The sequence below is a fragment of the Tamandua tetradactyla genome, chromosome 5, assembly GCF_023851605.1.
Source record: "Tamandua tetradactyla isolate mTamTet1 chromosome 5, mTamTet1.pri, whole genome shotgun sequence".
Classification (NCBI taxonomy): domain Eukaryota; kingdom Metazoa; phylum Chordata; class Mammalia; order Pilosa; family Myrmecophagidae; genus Tamandua; species Tamandua tetradactyla.
The window spans coordinates 29,865,019-29,884,415 of NC_135331.1; the positions used below are offsets into that span (position 1 = coordinate 29,865,019).

Here is a 19,397-nt window from a genome sequence, read left to right on the forward strand (position 1 = left end):
TTATCAGCCCACCATAGTCTGAGATGTATCCTGGTATTATGTTAAGCTAAGGGGAATTACAAGACCTTGTTTCCATTCTGGAATCCAGGAGTTTGGATTGTTTAAATGAGCTCTCCAGAGAGGTCGATTTAGATTATGTGTTGCAGAAAATTTCAGTTCTAGACATAATAATCTCTCTGCCTTTGATCTCATGCAGTAACCGAAGGTTAGAGTAGTTACGCTATCAACTTTTACCCTGCATTCTAATTTATCTTAGACCCAGCCATATTGACTTTGTTTTAGACTGTAATTGAGGCCCGATCTCTCTTTTAGTTACTTTAACTGTTATTATATATAACTGTTCTAACTTTCAGGTCTGCAGCACTCCATTTCTGGGACCTAGGTATCTCAGAACTATTCAGAATTCCAGGGAAATACCAGCTGATTAATACATATGACTCAGTGTCTCAGAATCCAGAAGTACATTTCCAACTTCAGACCAAATGTGGCTGCTGTTAGCGCCCACAACCTAGTCTTCCAATTTCTTATATTTTCTGAGAGAGACCTTAGCATAGTTCTTCTTTTGTTTCTGACTAATCTTACACAACATATTGTCTTGTCCCCAAGGTTTATTCAGTCCATTGTGTGCCCCTGCAGTCTCTCCTTTTTATAGCTACACCAAATTCCATCATATAGCTGTATCACAATTTGCCATTGTGTTTCTCAGTCATTGTATCCTTCAGCTCCCTCCATCTATTGGGCATCATGGGATAATGTCTAAATAAACAAATCATGTCTTACAGTATCTTTGGTTGTACAACCAGTAGCTCTCTCAATTTAAACAATTTTCATTGGTCCATAATGACAAAGGACTGGCAAACACAATTTCACTAATTATTGAATGAAAATTACCCCTTATCACTTGTCCCTCCCTCCCCAGTTAATTGCCTCTGGTAATGCTGTGGTACTGTTCATGTCTTCCTGTTAACTATTGAACACAGCATGCATTTTCACTTTCCTCCTTACATCCCTCTACTATCTTTGTGCACTATCAAACATTGAAATAGTTCATGCAAGAACATATTTGTAGTTGTAAATGTAATCAATGGGATACATGGCACTATACATCCCCTTTCAATCATATTCACCTTCAACATGTCAATTTTACTTATAAACCCACTAATTAGTTACCATCACTTCTGTCTATTCCTTAGTATTTAGATTTAATGACTTTACATAGCCTTTCTTCTGTCTCTAGCTTTTGTGTACCTCTAGGTCTGCAATGTTCTACAGTGTAACTTCTGATTATCCTTACAATAGTTAGTGGTGAAATCATACAGTATCCGTCGTTTTGCAGCTGACCTATTTCACTCAGCACTGTGTCCTCAAGGTTCATCCACATTGTCATGTTTCAATTTGTCTTACTGCTGCATAACATTCCATCAGATGCACATTTTTTATATCTCCTGGCCTGTTGATGGGCATTTGATTTTTTTCCATCTTTTGGCAACTGTGAATAGTGCCACTATAAACATCGGTATACAAATGTCTGATCCCATGTTACTGCCCTCAGCTCTTTTCAGTATATACCAAGTATTGGTATTGCTGAGTCATAGGGCAATTCAATATTTAGTTTTCTAAGGAATTACCAAACTGTCTTCCACAGTGGATGCACCATTATGCATTCCCACTAACAGTGAATATATGTCCCAGTTTCTCCATAACTTCTCCAAAAGTTATAGTTGTCTGTTTAATAGAAGCCATTTTTGTAATTGTGAGGTGGTATCTCATCGTCTTAATTTGCATCTCCCTTACACCTAATGAAGATGACCATCTCTTCATGCTTTTTAGCTTTCTCTATTTGCTCTTCAGAAAAGTGCCTTCATATCCTCTGCCTATTTTTTTAATTGGGTTGTTTGCTCTTTGGTTGTTGAGCTTTATAATTTCTTTATGTACACAGGATATCAAGCCTTTATCTGATTTGAAAAATATTTTCTCCCATTGAGTTGGCTGCCTTTTCACTTTTAACAGTCTTGATGCACAGAAGCTCTTGATCTTAAGGAGTTCCCATTTTTCTCTTTTTCTTTTGCTGCTTGTGCTTTAGGTGTAAAGTTTAAGAAGCTATCTTCTATTACTAGGTCTTGAAGATGTTTCGCTGCATATTCTTTGAGAAGTAATATGGTACTGGCTCTTACATTTAGGTCTTTAATCAATATTGAATTAATTTTTGTATAGGGTTTAACATAAGGGTCTTCTTTCATTCTTTTGGCTTTTGAGATCCAATTCTCCCATATCCATTTATTGAAAATACCATTCTTTCCCAATTCAGTGAATTTGCAGGCCTTATCAGAGATCAGTTGTCCATAAATTTGGTGGTGTGTCTGTGCACTCTCAGTTGTATTCCACTGGTAGATATGTCTATCTTTGGGCCAGTACCATGCTATTTGACCACTCTGGCTTTATAGTAAGCTTTATAGATAGCTTTAAAGTCAGGGAGTTATAGTCTTCCCACTTTACTCTTCTTTTCTAGGCTGTCTTTGGCTATTCAGAGTCTTTTTCCCTTCCAAATAAATTTGATAACCAGCTTTATCAAGTCTTCAAAGTAGGTTGTTGGGATTTTTTATTGGTATTGCATTGAATCTTTAGATCAGTTTTAGTAGAATTGACATCTTCGTGACCTTCAACCTTCCTATCCATGAGCATGGAATGTCCATCTAAAAGAGGGTCATTTTTAATTTTTTAGCAATTTTTGTAATTTTCTGTGCACAAATCTTTGACATCCCTGATTATGCTTATTTCTAGATACCTGATTCTTTTGGTTGACAATTTGAATGAAATTTTTTACTTGTCTCAGATAGGTCATTGCTTGTGTTCAGAAACATTACCGGTTTTCATACATTAATCTTGTATCCTGCCACTTTGCTGAATTTGTTTATTAGGCCAAGTAGCTTTGTCATAGATTTCTCAGGGTTTTCTGAGTATATGATCATGTCATCTGCAAATAATGAAAGTTTTACTTCCTTTCCCTTCATCCAAATATATTTTTAAAAAATTACTTCTTTCTCCTGTCTAAGAACAGGACTTAGCTAGGACTTCTAATACAATGTTAGATAATAGTGGTGTCAGTGGGCATCCTTGTCACATTCCCAATCTTAGGGGGAATGCTTTTAGTCTCTCACCATTAAGTGTGATGCTGGCTATGGGTTTTTCATATATACCCTTTATGATATTGAGAAAGTTTCCTATTTTCATCAGGAAAGGATGCTAGATTTTGTTGAATGCTTTTTCAGCATTAGTCAATATGATCGTGTGATTTTTCTCTTTCAGTTTATTAATACTCTGTATTACGTTGGTCAATTTCCTTGTGTTGAATCACCCTTGTATTACTAGTATAAAACCTACTTGGTCATGTTATACAATTATTTTAATGTGTCATTGAATTCAATTTCCTAGTATTTGTTAATTTTTGAATCTATGATCATTAGGGAGATTGGTCTGTGGTTTTCATTTCTTGTGTCTTTATCTGGTTTTGATATTAGAGTGATGTTAGCTTCATAAAATGAGTTTGGTAGTGTTCCTTTTGCCTCAAGAATTTGAACAAGATTGGTGTTAATTCTTTCGGGAACGTTTGATAAAATTCATCTGTGAAGCTGTCAGGTTCTGTGCTTTTCTTTGTGGAAGATTTTTGATAACTGATTGAATCTCTTGAAATTGGTTCGTTGAGATCTTCTATTTCTTCTTGAGTCAGTATAGGTAATTTGTGTGTTCTAGAAATTTATGCATCTCATCTAAGTTGTCTAGTTTGTTGGCATATAATTCATAAAATCTCTTACAATTTTTTTTTAATTTCTTCATGATCTGTGGTAATGACCTCTCCTTTCTGATTTTGTTTATTTGTATCCTCTCTCTTTCTTTGTTAGTGTAGTTAGGACTCCATCAATTTTACTGATTTTTCTCAAAGAACCAAGTTTTGGATTTGTTGATTCTATTGTTGTATTATTCTCCAGTTTGTGTATTTCTGCTTTAATATTTGTTATCTCTCTTCTTTTATTTGCTTTAAGGTTAGTTTGCTGTTCTTTCTCTAAATTCTCCAGATAAGCAGTTAAAGCCTCAAGTTTTGCTCATTCTTGTTTTTTTTTATATAGACATTTAGTGTAATTTCCCTTAGTACTACCTTTGCTGTGTCCCAGAAGTTTTGATATGTTGTATTCTCATCATTCATCTCCAGATATTTACCAGTTTGTCCAGCAATTTCTTCCTTGACCCACTTATTATTTAGGAGTGTATTGTTTAATCACCTTATATTTGTTAAAGCCCTGGTTTTTGGTGATTATTAATTTCCAGCTTCATTCCATTGTGGTTAGAGAATGTGCTTTGGATAATTTCAATCTTAATAAATTTACAAAGACTCAGTTTGTGTCTCAGAGTATGATCTATCCTAGAGAAAATTCCATGAACACTAGAGAAGGATGTATCTTGGTGTTTTGGAGTATAAGGAGCTATGTATGTCTATTAGGTCTAATTCATTTATTACACCATTTTAAGTTCTCTATTTTCTTGTTGATCCTCTATCTGGTTGTTCTGTCTCCCACTATTGTTGAAATATCTGTTGCTCCCTTCGGTTTTGCCAGTGTTTGCATCATGTACTTTAGAGTTCCTTGATTGGGAATGCTCTACTTTGCTAGCTGCTGGAATGCAATAAACCAGAAACGGAATGGCTTTTAAAAAGGGAAATTTAATAAGTTACAATTTTATCATTCTAAAATCTCCATGAAAATATCCAGATTAAAGCAAATCTATAAAAATGTCCAAACCAAGGCACCATCAAGAGGTTACCGTCACTCAAGAAAGGCTGATAAGTTCAGCACTTCTCTCTCAATTGGGAAGGCACATGGAGAACATGGCGACAGTCTGCTAATTTTCTCTCCTGGCTTCTTGTTTCACGAAGCTCCCTCAGGGGCATTCTCTTTCTTCATCTCCAAAGGATCCTGGCTGGTGGACTCTGTGGTTCTCTCATCCTTCTGTCATGGTTCTGCAGCTCTCTTCTTGTTCTCGAAAGGAACTTTCTCCAAAATGTCTCCTTTTTTATAAGATTCCAGTAAACTAATCAAGACCCACATAGAATGGGTGGAGACACGTCTCTATCTAATCACATTTAATACCCACAATTGATTGAGTCACATCTCCATGGAGATAACCTGATCAAGTTTCCAACCTATAGTACTAAATAGAGATTAGAAGAAACTTTTATTCCCACAAGATTGATTAGGACTAAAACATGGCTTTCTAGGGTACATAAATCCTTTCGAACTGGCACAGGGAGCATAAACATTTATGATTGTTTTTTCTTCCTGGTGAATGTCCCTTTTATTGGTATGTAGTATACTTCTTTGTCTCTCATGATGTCTTTACATTTAAAGTCTATTTTGTCTGTTATTAGTATAGGCACTCCTGCTTTCTTTTTATTACAGCTTGCATAGCAATCTTTTCCATCCTTTCGTTTTCAATTGATTTGTGTCCTTGAATCAAAAATGTGTCTCTTATAAACAGCATATAAATGAATTATATTTTTAATTCATTCTGCCAGTCTGTATCTTTTAATTGGTGAGTTTCGTCTGTTAACATTCAAAGTTATTACTGTAAAAACATCTTGAATCTACCATCTTATCCTTTAGTTTTTATGTTAGATATATAGATATAGATATAGATATAGATTCTTTTCCCTCTCTTTATCTTTTTATCTTTTAAATTACCATCACTGGTATTCTTCAATTCTGTGCCCTCCTCCAGATCTCCCTCTCCTGCCTTTTTTCTCCAGCTGATAGGACTCCCTTTAGTATTCTTGTAGGGCAGGTCTCTTTTTCACCAGTTTTCTCAGTCTTTGTTTGTCTTTGAAGATTTTAATCTCACCCTCAATTTTGAGGGACAATTTGGCTAGACATAGAATTTTTGGCTGGATGTCTTTCTCATTCAGGATCTTAAATATATCATACCACTGCACTCCGTGGTGCCTGTTGAGAAGGCCAAACTCCATCTTATGTGATTTCACTCATGTATAGTAGATTGCTTTTCTTTGCTGCTTTCAGGACTTTCTGCTTCTCTTAACATTTGACAGACTGATTAGTGTGTGTCTTGGAGTAGACCTATTTGGATTTATTCTGCCTGGAATTCATTGGACCTCTTTGATTTGTATATTTAAGTCTTTCATAAAGGTTACGTTTTCTCTGATTATATCTTCAGCTAGCCTCTGTAGCCCTTTACTCTTCTCCTTGTGGGACATCAATGATTCTTATATTTGTGTGCCTCTTGTCCATCATTTCCCTGAGATTCAGTTCCATTTTTTCCATCTTTCTTGCCATTTGTTCTTTTGAGTGCCCTATTCAGTTGTTCTGTCTTCTAGCTCACTTATGCCTTCCACTTCAAATCTGCTCTTATATTGTGCGTCTCTAATGTATTTCTAATTTTGTCTACTGTACCTTTCATCTCTATGAGATCAGTTTTTCTCTTTACTCTTTCATATTCTATTTGTGCTGTTCTGATATCTTCTTGATATCCTTTATTTATTTATAAATATCCTTGAATAGTTTTTCCGTATTTTGCGATCTTTCTTGTGTTTTGATTTGGTCATTTAGCTACTCCATTTCTGTCTGGATCTTCACATGTTTTGTGATTTTCTGTTTTGTTTGGGGCATTTGATTGCTTTAATAAGATTTTTTACAAGTTGTTTTCCTTTACTTGTCTAAAGTTTTGTATTTACTTGGGTTTGCATTGAAGGTCCCTTTTCATTAGGTTTGTTAGTAATTCCCTGCCAAACCAAGGCCTGAATCTCATTTAGGGGGTACAATTCTATTCGAGGGTCTATTAAAATTTTGCTAGACAGGCATGCACAAGTAGTTCAGTAGCATAATGCCTGCCCACCATATGGGAAACTTGGGCTCAACTCCCAGCCCATGTACCCCCACCAGAAAAACACCTCAGCAATAGTAGACCCCAAAGCCAAAAGGAGACACCCAGGATATATGGTGAACTTACGCTGGTACCCATAGAAAAGAGAGAAAAATAAAATAAAAGTAAAACATAAAAATAAATAAAATTCAAAAATGAAAAACTAGTCCAATAGGCAGTTTGCCAAACTGAACTTACCACTTCCTCCTAGTAGATGGCACTCTTGAGCCACCTCCTCCCCTCAGGCCTGCCTCTCCCTGCCCACAGCAGCCAACTGGGCAAGACAGCTTGCACAGCAGGGGACAACTCTTGGCATACATTGGCAGGACTGCCAGTCCCAGAGCAAGGGAAAGGGCAGCTAATAACAATACCCAATGGGGTGGCTATTCGCCATACCCTGTGGAGCAGCAAATCCCGACACCCAGCAGTTGCTGCTTTTCATAGTGAGGGCTTAAGCACACCTCTGGGCTCCCCATGGGTGTGGCCAGCTGTAGGGCTGTTCAGGGAGGTCTCCCCAGCTAGCTGCTGGGGCAGGTTAGATTGGAGGGATGGTCTGCTACTGAGGAACCACAGTTCCCTATGTGCTACCACTCACCTCTGGCAGGGCCGCAGACAGACTCACTTCCCTCTCCCCATCTTGATCTCTCTGCCTCTCTCTACCTGAACCTCCCCATGAAATGCCAAAGACACTTTTCAATCACTCCCTTCCAGGACTGCAGTCCAACTTGTTTTCTCTATCCCCTCTCTTTGTTGCCCCACAGAGCAGGTGTGAAACCAGACCTTCCCTACTCTGCTATCTTCCCAGGAGTTCCCTGATATGTTTTAAACTGTCTTCATGTAAGTTTGCTGCCCTTGACAGTCTAGTTATCTCCACCTCGGTGAATCCACTGAATGCTGCTTCATCCTACCTCTCAACAAATTCCCTAATTTCCATCTTCTATAATCTTTCTCAGTCCTGGTCCCCTAGATCACAATATTCACCCGGATTTCTCTGGCTCCACTTCCTACATATATTTTTTCTTTTTAGCTCTTTCTAAAATCTTAATTATTGGAACTCTGCAGGCTTCAGTCTCACCCTTACTTTCTGTCTTGCTCTCTACCTAGGCAATATCGTCCACGCCTTGGACCCCAGATAATCATGTTTATGCTTATAACACTTAAAATTTCCAGTATGACTCATACCTGATTCCCAGACCTGAACGTTTATTGCTTTGTTTGGGTATTTCAGTTTCCCTTTCAATAATCTAGGTGAACTCATCATATTATGAAAGCTTATTGTGTTTAATAATTCAAACTTTTATTAAACTTGTGTTAATAATTCAATTTCCAACTCTGAAAGGAAAATCATTGCCCTCCCCCCTCTGTAGTACAAGCCATTCAGGGGTAGAAATCTCCCTGACAACATGGGGCATAACTCCTGAGGATGAGTCTGGCCCTGGTGCTGTGGGATCAACAATGCCTTCCTGACAGAATGAAGAAAAGAAGTGTAATAAAATATAGCATCAGTTGCCAAGAAAAATCAAATAGAGTTAAGAGGCTATTCTGGAGGCAGCTCTTAGGCAAGCTTCAGTTAGATAGTGCTAATTGCCGTGGTTTGCTAACGCCCAATCAGCATCACTCCTGTTAACTCTTAAGAATACCCAGTGTTCAAGCTGAGATTCTATAAAGATTTCATGCACTAGGTTTGCCTTCCTGGAGCATATGTCCCATAAGGTTCCTAGGTCAGATAAATCCTGAAACCCAGAGGGACCACCTCTCCAGGTTTATCAGTTAATCATATCCCCCAGTCCTTCAATGTTGACATCCCTTCTCAACATGAAAAAGCCAGAACAGGCATTCCCCCAAAATTCCTACAGAATTGGAGAAAGATTAAAGGAAAAGGGACAACTGCTTACAGAATTGGAGAAAGATTAAAGGAAAAGGGACAAACAACAAGTACAACTGCTGAATCACTATGTAATAGTCCTAGCCTCCAGTACAATGGCACAGCTAGAAGGAAAGTCTGAGATGATGGAATGGTAACTTCACAAACTCTGGTATCTATTTCTGTAACTACTTGTTGAAGTGTGCTTTGAAAGTTACTTTTTTTTCTTTCTTTGCTTTGAATATGTTACAATTTTTAAAAGTTTAAAAGGTGTGCCTTGATTAAATGTGTTTTTATTGTCATCTGAGTTAGTAAGTGAATGTCTTCTGTATTAGAGGACTGATGACACTATTAACGGCATTAAAAGAGTCCTCCATAAAACGGGTACTTTTTCTAAAGTGAGAAAGAATATCTAAGAACTGGAATTTTGTGAAAGCATGGTCAATAAGTCTTGGTTTACTTGCATTTTTTGGTTTGTTTCAACTCTGTTGAATAAGGAAGAGAATTTAAATCACAAAGGGCAGTCCTTACTTGTTTTGTAAATGGTTTGTTAATAGAATGTAATTGTTGGATTTGACTGCAGGCCTTTAGGCCCAGGCTATCTGAGGCCAGGTTCAGTTATAGTGGACATACAGTTTCTCTAGCTTCATTAGTACTTTTCACAGGAAACTTGTCTAAAATAATTCAGGGAATAGTTTTAGGCAATTAGACCATTAGGAGGCACAGGTAAATAAAAAAATAAAGGTATAAGGACCAATTTTATGAGTGAACTGAAGAAAAGGAACTCTGTGTTTAGACCTGGGTCAAAATCTTAGTCATGTTCTGTGGGGAGTCATGGACAAGACAGGACATGACAATGTTGTTCTCAGTAAGTTTATGTTGAAATGAGTAAGAATTGATTATGCTGGCTAGTAAGCATCAGGCGAGTTAGAGGCTGATGTTTTGGTAGTAGATTCAGGTCTGCAGATTCTCATGTGGTAGGAGAGCTTGGGTGTGGATGTTGTTCTGGTTTGCTAGCTGCCCGAATGCAATATACCAGAAACAGAATGGCTTTTAAAAGGGGAACTTCAATAAGTTGCTAGTTTACAGTTCTAAGGCCATGAAAATATCCCAGTTAAAGCAAGTGTATAGAAATGTCCAACCGAAGGCTTCCAAGGAAAGGTACCTTGGTACAAGAAGGCCGATAATGTTCAGGGTTTCTCTCTCAACTGGAAAGGCACATGGCGAACATGGCAGCATCAGCTAGCTTTCTCTCCTGGCTTCTTGTTTCATGAAGCTCTCCTACTGGCATATTCCTTCTTCATCTCCAAAGGTCTCTGATTTCTTGGGTTCTGGCTCTTGTCCTTCTCAGAACTCTGCTCTGCTGCTATCCCAGTGATCAGAAACTTTCTCCAAAATGCTTCCTCTTTTAAAGGATTCCTGTAAACTAATTAAGACCCACCTGGAATGGTGGAGTCACATCTCTCTCTAACCAATTAAGCAGTAAGGTTAATTGGAGGATTAAATAAATGTTAAATTCCAGGCACATTTAATACCACTATTGTTTATCTGAACAAATAGGTAAGTTAATTTGACTTCTTTATCAGACAATATCATTATTTGTCCAAGAAATTATTTTGTAATTATTAACAGTGTTTTAGGAGAATTTAGAATATAGAAGACTTTCATATCTACAAATTATGAAATGAGAGGATTATATAGCTGAAAAGGATTAATGTAGAATGGTTTCAGCTCCCACTTAGCTAAAATATCAGAATGAGAAAATGAATTTTCTCTGAATTGCTTTTTCTACATTATATGAGACTCCTGATCCTCTGGGGATTGTGTGACCTTATGACTCATGTGCTTCTGCTGCTTTTTGATGGAGGGGATTTTCAGGACTGTATTTCCATAATGGCAGCCATCCACTGATCCCTCTAAATGAACCAAGTCCTTGAATTGCTCACCCCTGAACAAAGTACTTTTTTAAGTTTCTTGGTTACTATCCAAGTCCACAGGACAAGATCTAGAACTCATTGTTAAGAGAGTGAGATTATTAAATATTCCACATGGAAGAACCAACATGATTTAGGGCAAGTACACTCAGAAGGGCAGTTGCAAGATAAAGTGGGAAGAATGAGAGTCCCGAGGGCTGGTGTGGATATTTCATAAGCCAGGAATACTTATATCTGAGAAATTGCAGAGTAGTTTCTCTGGACATGAAGACCCACTGTTTTGGAATCAGGGAGGAAATTGAAAATCTCTGAGCAGTATGGGCTAATGAATATATAAAACTCAGTGATTTTATGTTTTTATCTCTACAGTAAACATACACTTCATTGTTCCTGTCGGAGTGCCTTCATATTCCTGTTGATTGCCCTGGATTTACTCCCAGGTGAAAGGCTGGTAGTCATGACAGTTGCACCTGGAAAATCGGGGACAAGACCAAAGTCTCATCGCTCTTTTCTCTACTCGCAACTTTGCACACCGAGTGCTTACCTGGTTGTGAGGGAAAGCCTAGATGATGACAGTTGTCAGCTGAGCTGTTAACAGTGCAGACACTGGTGAGTAAGGAATTCTTCTTTATACTGAAATTATCCATGTGTTGGCAGCAAATGGGCCTGGATATTCCAATCTCATTTAGATTATATTCAAGGATCTGAGCTTGTGTTAATTTTAACCAGGCCACTGGGATAGTTAAACTTTATTTTATTTATTTATTTACTTATTTATTTATTCATCAATAAATAATATCCTTAGAATTCTCACCTGCCATGTGGGAGACCTGGCATATGATTCAAAGACTGGGTTCAATTCCTGTCCCATGCACTAATACCCCCAAAAATAAAGTGATATCTTTTCCAAAACTAATTTGTTCCAGACCCGATTAAGACTGGATTCACTGGAGAGATGAGGAAGGTTTTTCCTCATCCAACCCATGTCCTCATTGGAGAGATAATGCACTCATTATTCCTGTTAATACCTACAAACGGCTTAGGCATGCAGTGAACTTAGGTGATAGAGGGGACTAAGAACAGAAATTTACAGTCAGTAGGGAGACTGATGTTTAGCAGGTAAGTTAGTCAATATAGTATGCTAGGACAGAGGGCTGTGTATTGTTGAGAGGAGCAAAAGTGAGGATTAAGTAGTAGAAGGAAAAGAGGACTCATTTGTTGTCCTAGTTTATTAAAATATTGATACTGTATATGTGTACATTTTAAAAACTGTAGAAAAAGATAACTAAAATTCTCCTTTTCCTTTTGTCCTCATTTTTCCTTTTTCTAAATAATCTTTCTTCAAATTTTATAAATGGAAGAAATGAAAAAGTGTTGTTTATTTAGTATCCATTCAGGAGGAGTTAGTGCTTAGAGTAAAATTTATGACCCTGTGAAAATTTTTGAAGATTGGAGAGACCAGAATGGATTGAGAGGCTTCTTGTACCCCTGAACATAGAGAGGAGGTGAAGATATAAAAGAGGCAGTGAATATGGGTTCTGAAGTTACGAAGGAACGTTGAAGTTGTAAGATCTCATACTCCTAGAAAGGCCAGCTAGGTTCATCCTTCAGTACAGCAGCCTCAGGGGTCAATGCTGAACTGTCTATGCTTATATGTTATGAACACCTAAGTTATGGAGAGTTGAGCAGCCAGTACATACTGATTCAAGTTATCTGTGATACCTGTTTAGTTCTGCAGAATGCTATACTTTGCTGCAAGTTTTGCTGCCATTGTAATGTGTATTATACCTATGAATTATGTTCAGATATGAAGAACTTTACATGTAAGTTCATTGCACATTTCAAAATCTGTAACAGGTTGTGAAAAGATTTCATATATGAGAGGAGACTAACGTCTGGGACAGTAATCTAACCATAGTTATGATATAAAAAGTACCAAATCATGGCTATTCATTGCCTTTTGATGAGTGTAAATTTACTTAAAATTGGTGGAAAAGGATATTTTAGTTATGAAAGCTCAAGTGCAAATTGTACATCACCATCTGTAAGTCATATTTATTAGGAAATGTCCAGATTATATTATACCACGTCTTTTTATATTCTTTTATAATGGAACCGTAAATAATCAGTGTGTGTATGTGTATTAGTATGTTTGTATTAAAGGCAGACGACTGTTCAATCCTGAGAATCATCTGATTTATATCTCAAATCCTGTTTGAGATTCTGTCAGCAGTCACTACTTCCTCAGGGCTATTCCCTTAAACTTCCTACTTCGGCCATTGGCAGATGGCCCTTTCTGAATCCCAATGTCTTTGATGTTATTAGGAATTCATGAGCTTGAAAGATGTAGTTTACCCAGGAAGAATGGGCCTGGCTGAACACATCCCAGAGAAAGCTGTTCAGAGATGTGATACTGGAAATTATCAGTCATCTGTTCTCAGTGGGTAAGTCTCTCAAACTTACCTATCTAATTAATCCTCTCAAGAAATTTCTAGAAGGGCTTGTCTATATTGTTTCATATTTTATTTTTACATTTTATGTACATATTTTATATTATTTTGTAACATGAAAAACTACTTAAAAATTTTGTTTCTATACTTACTACTTACATCTTACTTACATTTTTCACCCTACTAGAGTATAATCTTCATGAACAGAAAATTCGTGTTTTTCTTCTCCTCAGTGTCCAACAGTCAGAGCTTGGAATTCAATGAGTATTTTCTGAAAGTATAAATAAGTGTATTGAATATGTCCTAAATAACTTATAGCGATTTCAAGTGGATTCAGACTATAGTAATAAAAACAACAGGCATATCCTTTTCCACATAAATTTAGACTATTCTGGAGGAACTTCAGTTATTGGATTCATTTTGAAAATAATAATGAACTCTCATGGAATCCTAGAATTTCTCCTTGTCTGTTTTGAAGACTCTTAGACATCAGCAACCAGGGGTTCTCACTGTATTTGGGCACAAGTTTAAGACTTAGCCCTTTGATGGTGCAAAATTGTCAACATTGAATGTTCTCCCTTGGCTGATCTTCAGTGTGTACCTTATTTTTCAGTCACTGTTTTGGTTTGAAGCTGTTTGTACCACAGAAAAAAACATGTTCTTAAATCTAATCCATTCCTGAACATGTGAACCGGTTTTACATAGGATCTTTTGATGAGGTTACTTCAGTTCAGGTCTGTCCCACCCCACTCAGGATGGACCTTCATTTTATTATAGAAGTCCTTTATAAGAAAATGAAATTCAGACTGAGAGAGAGAAAGCCATCTGAAGTAAAAAAGCTGAAGTCATCAAAACTCAGAAGAGAAGGAAGAGCCCAGGAGATTCTGTTCATGGTATTCATGGTATTTGTTTAAGTAGCCTAGGAAATTAAAACAATCACCTTCCCTGGACTTGATAATACATTGTTAAGTGCACAGAACTCAAAATTCCATTGATTTTTTTTCCCACAACCAGAATATCAGGTCTGCAGTTCAGATGTAGCTTCCATGTTGGATCAAAGAGAGGAACCGTGGAAAGAAGGAATTGTATTTTTCCAAAGCCAAAATTCAGGTGAGCTCTAGGAACCTGTGCTTCATGACAAGGAGGAGCCTTATGAGTGAGTAGATTCTTGAACACATTTTCTTAAATAAGTTACATTTTCTGAAATGTAGGTGTCGATGTTGAGGAAATTTTCCTTAGATGTGGTCATTATTTTATTTACTTATCAATCTGTATTTAAATGTCTATGGATTTGGGGAAATGGATTTTTATGTACTACTGGATTTAAACTTTCACTTTATGGCTCTTCTGGTCCCCCTCTTCAGTGGTTTTCCCTCACTTTATGTCTTCAACATACTTTTTTTTTTAATAATTTTTCTTACTTCAGTCTTGAAAATATTTTCTAATTGTCAATGTCATATGATGTTTTCTTTGCCTAAAGTAATCCTTAATTTGATATTCTTTTCCAGCTAAATGCCATATTTGAAACAATTAGAGGACAATATGGGACTTTTCAGCATTGTCATTTCCCTAATGCTAGTCTAGGAATTAATTGTTTTTTCAATTGTTTCAGGCTGGGGAAGTGGTATTAAAAAAAAATGCTATCCATGCAACATATCTTCATGAAAGACACATCCATCATCATGTTATGGGTAAGCATCATGGGTCTTAACTCTTGTCTTCTAAATAGATAGCTGGAAGTGCAATAAATTAGGAGTTCAGTACAATCACTTAACTGTAAGTTTGTCTAAGTGCTAATCCAGAAAAATTCTGTTTGAATTTAGGGAAAAATTAATTTCAACTCAAAAGTATAACCCGGGTTTTTATAAAAAGATCATTGTATAAGCATGGCTCATATATCAACTCTTTGAAACATTATAAAGTCTTCAAAATTGATGAGATATGCTACAATTGAGATGCTACAAAAGAGAAAATCTCTGTACATACAGGAAAATAACATGGTGTCTAACTAACATGGGAAATATTTTAATTGGAGACTGTCACTGAATTAGTTTAGAATTCATATATACATATGCCTATGTTTTTATGAACGAGCCTTTTACAGTCTCTCAACTATTTCCCCGAAGCAGAATTCTCATACTCAGAAGAATGGCATTAATGTGGTAAATTACCAGAGCACTGCATTCACAGTTCTAGAGTGGCTCAACATGTGTTAACTCACAAGAAACAGAAACCATACTTCAGCAGTCTATTTGAAAAAGTCTTCAGTGACCAGTCATCTTTTAATCAACCAAAGCATTTTCATACCAGAAGTAAATCACATGAATGTTATCCAGTTGGTAAATCCTTTGTTGAAATCTCTGGCCTTAGACATTACAATGAAATTCACATTGGAGAGAGACATTATGCATACTATCTGTGTGGGAAAGCCTTCACTCAGTGTTCTCTCCTGCAAGAACATGAGATAATTCATACTGGAGAGAAACCCTATGAATGTCATCTATGTGGGAAAGCCTTCATTAAATATTCTGACCTGAAACAACATGAGAGAAGTCACACTGGAGAGAAACGTTATGAATGCCACCTGTGTGGGAAAGCCTTCACTCAATGTTCGGTCCTGAAAGAACATGAGAGAACTCATTCTGGAGAGAAACCTTATGAATGTCATCTGTGTGGGAGTCTTCACCCATTATTCTAGCCTTAGAAGACACAAAAGTACTCACACCGGAGAAAAACCCTATGAATGCTATCTGTGTAGGAAAACCTTTACTCAGCATTCTTCCCTGAGAAAACATGAGAGAATTCACACTGGAGAGAAGCCATATGAATGCTATCTTTGTGGGAAAGCCTTCACTCAATGTTCTAACCTGAGACAACATGCAAGAACTCACACTGGACATAAACCTTATGAATGTCATCTGTGTGGGAAAGCCTTCACTAAATGTTCTGACCTGAGAAAACATGAGAGAACACACACTGGAGAGAAGCCTTATTTATGTCTTCTGTGTGGGAAAGTTTTCAGTGATTGTTCTAGCTGTAGAAAACATGAGAAAACTTACAAGGAAGAGATACTATAAGAATATCATCTATGTGGGGAAATCTTAGTTTATTTTTGTTACTTTAGACAGCATGAGAAAATTAAAACTGGAGTGAAACCCAGTGAATGCCATACATATGCATCAGTCATTGTTCAGGCATTAGATTACTTGAGAGAGCTCATAATATAAATATTTTGAATATGATGTAGATCTTAACCCTTGAGTTATCTTTTAAACATACTAGAAAACACACATAGAAGAAATGCCATTTGTAATTAATGTGGTAAAGCTTTTATTCCCCCTGAATAAATTCCCCCTGAGTCAATTCATACTGGAGAGAATCAGTATCACTGTCACCTTTGTAGCAATGGAATTTAGTATGATGATTGATGGTATACAGTGTGAATGAACTCATGATATGCATTTAATGAAAGTGGAAGAATCTTCAACCAATTCCCCAAATGATAGACAATTTTTTACCAAAGGATGAAACCTCTTGAGGAAATGCCAGATAATTCATGCTGGGGATGTTATTGATGAAAAATCACACAAAATCCTTTCTTCATACAACATCACTTGTAGAGTAGGTGAGAACTCACACCATGTAAATCTCTTAATCAGAGTCATGAATGAAGGCATGTCTTCAGTGATTTTATTCATCTAGCATTAATATTCTTATACTGAGGAAACAAATCCTAAAATCAATTTATAAACATCTGCAGGGTGATTTCACATCAGAAAATTCATATGAAATGAAATACTTTATATGGAAACTTTAGCATAAAATTCAGCAAATAGAATTTTGAACAAGACACTATTGAAATTTTGTAGGTTAACAGTGTAGAAGTGTGATGTGACATATATACTGATATATATTAAGGTATACTGATACATGAATGATGAATTTTGTAGAAGTAATATGAAACAAGATTAATTCACTAGATCAGTACTTGCATATGTGTAAGCAACAGTTTTGTTGAATGTCTTATATGTTGACCACATTCTAGTTTTCTTTTTGTGTAGTTCTAAACACAAAGATTTGAATCAATTCAAAATAACTTTGAATGTTAACTCAAACATATCTAGAATACAAAATTATGGTTCTTAACTATATTGTCTTGTTATTGTAATATATATGTTCATTGCAAGGATGAGCATAAACATGGATAAATAAAAACACTTTCAAAGTAGGGTTTTATGATACATAAATACTTCAATTTAAAATACCATTAATTGTTCTCATCAAAATTTAGATAGGACTTAGAACCAAAACTGTTTAAATAATGCAAAAGGAATCATGGAGATTTGTGAGTTTATTGGCCAGTAAATTCCCCAGAATCCGGAATTTGTCAATGTGTCATTCCATGCATCACTATTTTATTGCAAAAAGTCTTTTGCCCATAATAACATAGAGATTTCGACAAGCAAAGATAAGGAAGCACATTATAGTAATAGTTCCAGTTTTTGGAATGCCATTGATCAGTGTCCAATTTACAGGAGGAAGACATCTGCATCACCTACAATTTAAATTCAGGGGGTCTTTCTGGTAGTACTCTTGCAGCCCATACATGGTGAATATATTCCAGTGAGAAAATAGAACATTCGAGTATTGAGATTGGAATTTCACATTTGTGGCCTAAATAGGAAACTCTCTGGTCCTCTACTCCCTTGAAGCTCAGTATTTCCCAGCATGTGTTTCAGTGTTTTAGTTATTTATTGGGTACTCCTGAATAAGGATTAAAAGAAATGGCTGCCTCCACAAAATGGATTAGGATTGAAACATGGCTTTCCTAGGGTACATAATCCTTTCAAACCAGCACATTTTGCCCACTTTAAAACCCTTAAAGACACGTTTTTCCTATATAAGATACATTCATTCCAATACAATATTACAAAAGCCTTAAACAATTTCCTTAACAGTATAGATGCAATACAAAGTTAAAACCAGTACAGTGACTCATCAAAATCTGTTACAGGCAGAGGCCTCCATTGTTCTGCCTCTGAAGACATTTTACCTTCATTTTGTCCCTTTTCTGAGCCCCCAAGTTGAGACTGGCAGTGGTTGCATTTATACAGGTCCCACAGTACTCCCGTTATCTTTCTGTGTGGTAAGCAAGGATCATTCTAGTCAGACAAAAGGAGTTCCCACACATCCTTCCCAGATAACTCAGTCTCCAATCCAGGCTTTCTCTGAAATGCCTGACTCGTTACACATTTGGTCAAATCCTCATGTGGGGCAACATCCTCTGGGGTCTGTCTTCCTGGAAACCCATTTTTTAGAACATCAACTTCTGGTTTCTTTGTATCCAAGAGTTCACTTCTCAGCTTATTTTCCTGTTGCACTTCACAATAAGATATGAGGAGAAACCAGGATGCACTTTCCATATTTAATTTTGAAATCTCTTCTAAATATCCAAGCTCATGGCTTTTAAAATATGTCTTTCAGCCAAAGCCACTAGCGTGTTTTGCCAAATTATCTGCCATTTTAAAACAAGGATTGCCTACCTTCCAGTTTGCAATAGCATGCCTCATTTCTGTTTAGAGCCTTATCAGAAGTACTTTTAGTGTCCACATTTCTACCAACAATCTCTTTGATGCATTCTAGGCCTTCTCTATCAAGCTTCTCACAGCTCCTCCAAAATCTTCCCCTTATCCATTTAAAAAGCCATTCCAACATGTTTGGTATTTGCACCCACTTCTCTGGTACTAAAATCTACTATAGTTTAGCTATATGCCAGAATGTGTTATACCAGAAACAGAATGGCTTTTAAAAGGGGGAATTTAAGTTGCAAGTTTACAGTTCTTAAGCTGTGAAAATGGCCAAGTAAAGGAAGTCTATAAAAATGTCCAAATACACCAATAAAAAGATTACCTCCACTCAAGAAAAACCAATGGAGTTCAGGGTTTCTCTCTCAACTGGAAAGTGAACATGGTGACATCTGCTAGCTTTCTCTCCAGGCTTGTTTCATGAAACTCCCCCAGGGGTGTATTCCTTCCTTGGGTGTTTTTGTTTGTTTGTTTTGGCATGGGCAGGCTCCAGGAATCGAACCTGGGTCTCTGGCATGGCAGGTGAGAATTCTGCCACTAAGCCACCATTGTACTGTCCACCACTATTGCACCACACCGTATTCCTTCTTAATCTACAAAGGTCTCTGGCTACATGGGCTCTCATGGCTCTAAAACTTCT

At 36.8% G+C, this 19,397-nt stretch overlaps 1 pseudogene across 1 annotated transcript; it reads left to right on the forward strand.

Annotated features, from left to right (window-relative positions):
• The first annotated feature begins 7,298 nt into the window (after positions 1–7,298).
• Positions 7,299–16,512, forward strand: LOC143683039 (uncharacterized; annotated as a pseudogene). The gene is made up of 6 exons (XR_013175402.1): positions 7,299–7,367; positions 11,299–11,331; positions 13,048–13,166; positions 14,187–14,282; positions 14,785–14,863; positions 15,299–16,512. The product of XR_013175402.1 is annotated as an uncharacterized LOC143683039 (transcript).
• Positions 16,513–19,397: the final 2,885 nt, after the last annotated feature.